Source organism: Lynx rufus, unplaced genomic scaffold (genome assembly GCF_022079265.1).
Source record: "Lynx rufus isolate CCGP_SWC_20201006 ecotype Redwood Valley unplaced genomic scaffold, mLynRuf1.p SCAF_5, whole genome shotgun sequence".
NCBI classification, from domain to species: Eukaryota; Metazoa; Chordata; class Mammalia; order Carnivora; family Felidae; genus Lynx; species Lynx rufus.
In genome coordinates, this window is record NW_025814867.1 from 137,764,091 (window position 1) to 137,771,411 (window position 7,321).

The window sequence follows — 7,321 nt, forward strand, 5'->3', positions numbered from 1 at the left end:
TACATAAGGATACAATGCAAAACCATAAAGAAAGTTTAACAATGAAATCTGAAACATATATTCTTATTGACCTATGGAAAACACAAGATTTGTTTTTTGCTAAAAAATGTAATTTAATAAGACAAGAATTTTAAGTGGAACATACCCTTATTTAATCAATTGTGCAAATTAATAAATTTCAAACTGTCTTTGTTTAAAAGTATAAAACTCTCATAAGTAAAATAACTTGAGAATGTCGATCCTAGGTTAGTAAAACATCATTGCTGAAAGCTAGAAACTGCGTTTATGCAGAAGGGACTGATAAACCTGATTGTCTTCCATTCATCCTCAACTAAATCTTATGTTAGGAAAAAACATTGCAGTTCTAAGATTCAAAATTTCCTCTTTAAATTCAAAAGAGCATTTTAAAAGACAGTTTTAATTGTATTACTACACAAATTATATAAAGTGTAATTCTGTACAGTGTTAGATGCTGTATTGAGCAAATGATAAAACACAGTTAATGTCAGTGAAAATAAGGTTGCTATGACAACCATGCATTTTAGGAAAATCCTGAAGGATAAGTACTGCTACAAAACTCCGTGCAAACTAGATCTTAATTAGAAGCCTCTAGGAAGTCATAAAACTTTTGGGTTTTCTCATTTTAAATATTTATTTTATATATCTGTCATGAAAAACATTAGAAGAGATTTTCTTTCCTAGTTGATGATATTTATAAAGTATTTATTCTTCAAAAAAGAAGCCACTCAAAGATATCAGAATAAGGAAAAAAATTAGGCCCACTATGTTAAGGAAAAAAAAAAGGGTCTTTTAAGAAGACTAAGTTTTCTTTAAAAAATATTGCATTTGTGAACGGTGTTTATTAAGCTTAAATAAAGTGGCATATCTATCCAGGTGAATACATGACTATAATTTTAAAAACTTTTGAAGGAAATAAGTAATATAATAAAATATATATCATAAATGTTTTTAATATAACATTTAAGCTCAAAACAAGCGTAACCTACACCATGTTAACTTTTATGAAAACATTACAGTAAGTGAAATAAGTCAGTCACACAAATACTGTAGGATGTCATTCATATGTGGAATTTACGAAACAAAAAGCAAAGGAGAAAAAAATGGAAGAGAGGCAAAGAAACAGAATCTTAACCCTAGAGAACAAACTGATGGTTACCAGAAGTGGGGGTGGGGTGCAGGTTAAATAGTTGATGGGGATTAAGGAATGAACTTGTGAGGAGCACCAGGTTTTGTATGGAAGTGTTGAATAACTATAGTGGATACCTAAGACTAATATTACATTGTAGGTTAATTAGCTGGAACTTGAATAAAACCTTAAAAAATTTTTATGACAGTATACAATAATCTAAATGATTTCTCCCTTGACTTAAAATCCTTAAGACTAACTGTTGTGTTAATGAACTAAATTAGGTAGGTCCAAGTAAAAATCATTGTAGTGTTAAAAATATGTATCAGACATTAAGAACAAATTAAATGAAAAAAAAATGTTTTGCTTCTACCCATTACAAAAGCAACTTTTCAACATATTTTATAATGCTGAAATTAATTATTAAAGTATATGTATACCTAATTAGCTGCTTTTTTAAAAACCATGTTTACATACATTGTGCTATACAATTATCTGTAGCATATTAATCAATCTACATTGTGTCCCTAAGAGTTTATGTTTAACTGATTTAACAAATTTTTGGCATTGAGCTATATATACTGTCAATTTGGAAAAATCAAAGATTTGTGTTCTCAGAGGTTCAGAATTGATAATTCTTGGGTGGAGACCTAAAGATTGGGTTTTTAACTAGTATCCTAAGTGATTTGATGCAGGTGATGAGCTGGTCACATTTTGGAAATCACAGCTAAAACAAAACTGCCTCAGTGTTGTGGTTTTGTTTAAAAGTAACATAAGGGTTTTATTAACTTTACAAAGTTTATTAAAAATAGAAAAGTAAGAATGTTATATAGCAAGATCCAAAGATAGGTAGAATTAAATAATTAACCTGTGGCTTATTTTTACTTACATAGTTTAAAAATATAATTTATAAGTTTTAGAAAATATTTCTGATACACGTATTAGCAACATAGACAAATTGAGAATTATCTCCTCCTCACTCTGGTTAACAGAGAACGAGAAGAGGGGCACCTTGGTCTGATAACTGCAAGGAAATGAATTCTCTCAACACCTTAAGGGAGCCTATATATGGATCAATCCCCAGTTGAGATTCTTATGAAACTGCAGCCCTGAACGCCACTGAGTTTAGCACCCGTTGAAATCCCGAACGGAGAACCCAGCTAAGTCATGCCAGATTCCTGAGCCACAGAAACTGTGAAATAATAAAGGGGTATTGAGTGAAGCCACTAAATTTGTGGCAATTTGCTCTGCAGCATAGAAAACTGATACACAGATACATATTTTTTTCTTTTTTCTTTTCCACTTTCCAGTGAGTTGTCTTTGTTGCCAATAACTCCAAGGTTATGTAGTATATGAAGTTTGAGAACACTCACTAAAAGTCTCTGATTAGCTTTGTTAGCAAGATAGGCCCAAATCAAAACTAATCACCATGCTCAAAAAGACTACTCTGAGAGGCTAACATGTGTGTGTGTGTGTGTGTGCACACGTGCACTTGTTTTTATTTTTATCACCATTGTTTTAAGGGAGGCATAGCCATGTGACTATATCAGCAGGTAGTACAGGTGCATTTTGTTAAAGGAAAAGTACTAGGAAGATAGATCAGGAAATTGTGCTCAATAAAGAGCATTTAAGATAAATATACTTAGCATTAAGTAAAATTATTATTTTTAAGCAGTTTTATTAGAACCGAAATATGATAAAAATGAAAGGCAACTTATTGCTCTAGCTGGATTTAAGGAAATATGTTGTTTCATTGTATTATTGTACCATGCAAGTGTATCGTGTGTTTTTCATTCCTATTTTATCTTATTTTCAATTTAGGACAAAAAAAATTAGAAAAATACATGACATCTGCTTTTTTTGCAGCGGCTTCCTAATATAGAAATTTGGGGAAATAAACTAAATTGATGAAGCATATGACATATGCTTGCCATCCAATGTTTTCTTTATTATCAGTCTAGCATTTTAATTGGGACTATATATATATGTATGTATATATATATATATATATATATACACATATATATACATATATATACACATATATACATATATATACACATATATACATATATATACATATATACATATATATACATATATATATACATATATACATATATATACACATGTATATATATATCTGAAGAAAGGCTTTTAATACAGAGATTCATATTGGCTACAAAAATAAGGCAGTTACTAAGAAAGTGTTTTATTATGTTTTTAAGCATACTAGATTTTTTAAAGACTATACATCAGATTTGTTTTCATATCTGTGGGTCCTGAATGAACTCAAAAGTGTTCAATAGTTGATGCTATGTCCTCACATCATTAACATTCACTAAAAAGCCAAAAAGAAGTGGTATTAAAATTAAGTTAGACAAGGGGCACCTGGGTGGCGCAGTCGGTTAAGCGTCCGACTTCAGCTCAGGTCACGATCTCGTGGTCCGTGAGTTCGAGCCCCACGTTGGGCTCTGGGATGATGGCTCCGAGCCTGGCGCCTGCTTCCAATTCTGTGTCTCCCTCTCTCTCTGTCCCTCCCCCATTCATGCTCTGTCTCTCCCTGTCTCAAAAATAAATACACGTTAAAAAAATAAAAATAAAAAAATTAAGTTAGACAACAGAAATTTTGGAAAAGTCTATTAATATGTGAAACTGGGAAAACACCTGCATGGGACATGTAGATGAAGCAGAACAGCTTTTATAGAATTTATCCCATATTTTGTGCTTTCCTAGGTATCAGTGTAGACAAAGTTATAATTTATCCTGATCCCTTTTCCCAAGATACACACATTATTCACTGACAATAGAAGACATTATCCAAGTGGATTACACTTAAGTAGTGTAAGAGGAAAAGAGGAGAATATTTCTTCTTCCATGAAGTTGAAGCAAATTTTACATTAAAATAATAGCAATAATAAAAACTATAACTGGATAGTTCTTCTTCATGACTTAAAAATACTCAGAGCCTTGTTTATTCCAACAGACTCTGGCATCCAGCTCTACCTATGCCCCAAGTTCAAGGTACAACCAGATGTGCTTGGAATTAACATTCAACCAATTCTCAGTTAGTGGGCCAAAATGAACGCATAGCAGCAGACAATGGCAATATGTTAGAGTCAATAGCACAACCGTCCAAAACTTACCCACAAAGAGGCATGCTGTCATGAATGCTCAGAAAAATGGACTCAAAATCATGAGCTGGCTCTCACCCCAGAACAAAGAGATCCCTGCACCTTTTCTCACACCTGGTGTTGGAACACAGACTCAAACGAAGGATGCCAATGTTTGGAGCTTAGGCCGCTTTTCTCATTAATATCTTTAGTAGAGCATATATATTTAATGGTGTATTCAGTATGGCCCTGGTATTATACTGGCTCCAGTTCTCTCATCATACATTTAATATGACTGAATCCCTGAAATAGATGCAGATTTATGAAGCCTACTGAAAGAAAGAAAGAAAGAAAGAAAGAAAGAAAGAAAGAAAGAACAATGAAATACGAGATTTGGATAGAACTTCAAAGCTAAAACTTAAAACAAGAGAAAAAGGAAGTTGGTCAAAAGAATCTGTAGCATGAGATATATCAGAATATTCAAGAAAATAAAGACTCACCTGTGGACAAAAATTACCAAGACAGGAGTAAAAACTTAAAAACTTATTGTTCTATGAGATATGAGATGGTAAGACAGATGAAAAGGGATCAGACAAGGGTGCCTGTGTGGATCAGTTGATTAAGCATCAGAGTCTTGATTTCAGCTCAGGTCATGATCTCACAGTTCATGAGATAGAGCCTACATGAGGCTCTGTGCTGACAGTGCTGAGACTGCTTGGGATTCTTTCTCTCCCTCTGTCCCTCCGCCATTTGTGCTCTCTCTCTCTGTCAATATAAATAAATAAACATACAAAAAAGAAAAAAAAGAAAGGAGGGGAGCCTCCATGGTTCAGTTGGTTAGGTGTCCAACTCTTGATTTCAGCTCTGGTCATGATCTCACGGTTTGTGAGTTTGAGTCCTGCATCAGACTCTATGCTGACAGTGTGGAGCTGGCTCTAAGCTGACTCCTTGGGATCCTCTCTCTTTCTCTGTCTCAAAAATAAATAAACTTATGAGGGAGTGATATAAAAATTATGAGGGGAACATACTCATGAGAAATTCTATAGAAATCAATAAACATAATCTAATGCAAAGTTAAAAATGACATATTATCAGTTTCTACTTTAAGAAAATGTTAAAAAACAAAACATAAAGTAATTAAAATAAAAAATAAGTGAGAGATTATTTGAGAGACATGGACTCAAACAATGTAACAAAATTAAGTATTAACAGTGTCAGCAGATATATTCATGGAACAAAATATTTATTAAAGGACAACAAAAATGTGAGTGGTAATAATATTGGTTTACAAAAAAGTAGATGGATTGGGCACCTGGGTGGCTCAGTTGGTTAAGTGTCCGACTTTGGCTCAAGTCATGATCTCACAGTTTGTGGGTTCGAGCCCCGCATCAGGCTCTGTGCTGACAGCTCAGAGCCTGGAGCCTGCTTGGGATTCTGTGTGTGTGTCTCTCTCTACCCCTCCCCCACTCACACTCTTATTCTTTTCAAAAATAAATAAACATTAAAAAAATTAAAAAGAAAAAAGAAAATGGATCTTCTATTATTGACTGCAAAATAAAATAGGGAAGTTAAAGAGGAATGAGGAAGTAGAAATAAAAAGTATTAATTTTTATATGTCAAGTTATTAATATTCACTTGACTATTGGATTAAGGATTATAAAAATACATGCTCACTTTTCTGTTTAAATGTTGATCTATACATGCAGGATAGAAAATGTCATTCAGCAAATGGTATGACATTAGGATAAATCGGTGAAAAGTTATTCAATTTCCATAAATAAATTCATATCCACAATAAAGTAAAATATTTTCTACTTCTAAATTATGTGTATTTTACTTAGCAAAATAATTAAAGCAAAAATTTAAAAATCTATGTGAATAATGTGAGAGAAAATAAATAATAATGGGAACTTTTAATATACTTCTCTAAAGCTTTGATGTGTATAAAAAGGAAGACAAAGATATAAATGAAGTAATATCATCATCATTATTGTCATCATTGTTGATGACAGTTCTGCACAGATTGAACAGAACAAGCATAGCTCTGTGTCATCTGAACACATCATGTCGTATATATCCAACGACCATCTTGTGAGGTCAGTGATATTAGCAATTACATATGATCATTTTACAGATGGGGATACTGAGACTTAGTGAGATTAAGCTTCATCTAAAGTAACACCTTTTTGAAGTTAAGATGCTTGCCCAGATTTAAAGGGAAATTTAAGTCAGGTCAGAGAGTATAATGCAGATGTCTATGATCTCCAGAATACGTTCACTTTTGTTTCTAGCATCAAAGAAAATTGTATGTTCTAACAGGATATAACACATTGCCTCATTTTTAGCATAATACTATAACTAGATTTATTTTAAAAACATACTTTGTGTCATAAAACACATAATTCAAGGTAAACAAGAGAAACATTTAATGATTTTAATAATTTTAAGCGGCTGTTTATTGAATAATCACAGCTTATAAGGACGTTTCTGTGGAAGGTCCTTAAGATGACACATATATCAGAAATTTATACCATATGGAAAACACATAAACTTTCAAGGTATTTTGAAACAAGTCGTTATAGAGAAACATCTTAGATTCAGTATTAGTATATTAGCTTCCTAGGGATGCTGTAACAAAGTACCACAAACTTGGTGGTTGAAAACAACAGACTTATTTTCTCACAGTTGGGAGAGCTAGATGTCTGAAATAGAGATATAGACAAATGCTCCCCACGAAGGTTAGAGAAGAATTTTCCTGGCCAGTTCTTAGCGTCTGATGATTACCCACAATCCTTGACACTCCTGACTTGAAGATGCAACACTCCAATCTCTGCCTCTGCTGTAGCACCGTGCTCTCCCTCTATGTCTCTCTGTCCTATCACATGACTTTCTTATAAACCATGAATATATACTACAGTGGATATAAAAACATTGCACAGGGACAATGGCTTGTAGGTCATTAGACTTAGGGCTCATTCTAATCCAGTGTGACTTCATCTTAACTAATTACATGTTGCAAAGACCTTATTTCATTTCCAGTAAGTTCACATGAAATATTGAA